This window comes from Penaeus monodon, chromosome 27, assembly GCF_015228065.2.
Source record: "Penaeus monodon isolate SGIC_2016 chromosome 27, NSTDA_Pmon_1, whole genome shotgun sequence".
In the NCBI taxonomy this organism is placed as follows: domain Eukaryota; kingdom Metazoa; phylum Arthropoda; class Malacostraca; order Decapoda; family Penaeidae; genus Penaeus; species Penaeus monodon.
This window is the reverse complement of record NC_051412.1, coordinates 24,776,003-24,776,256: the sequence shown is the minus strand read 5'-3', so window position 1 is coordinate 24,776,256 and position 254 is coordinate 24,776,003.

The window sequence follows — 254 nt, the reverse complement described above, 5'->3', positions numbered from 1 at the left end:
CTGCGGTATTTCATGATTATTACGCCGCCAAGTAAATCACCACTGCAGTTCTTTTTCTCATATCTCCCAGGTAATCTTATTAATATAACATTCTTTTCTTCTGGAGAAAAAGTGTTCACGAAGGAAATAATTCATTTATCATCTATATCAAGATTTAGAAGATTAGCAGAGGGGCTTTTGTAATTCGAGACTTGTTGAGGTCATGTTGTGGGATTATGACCATTGGAAGCCATAGATATAAGGAATGCACATTA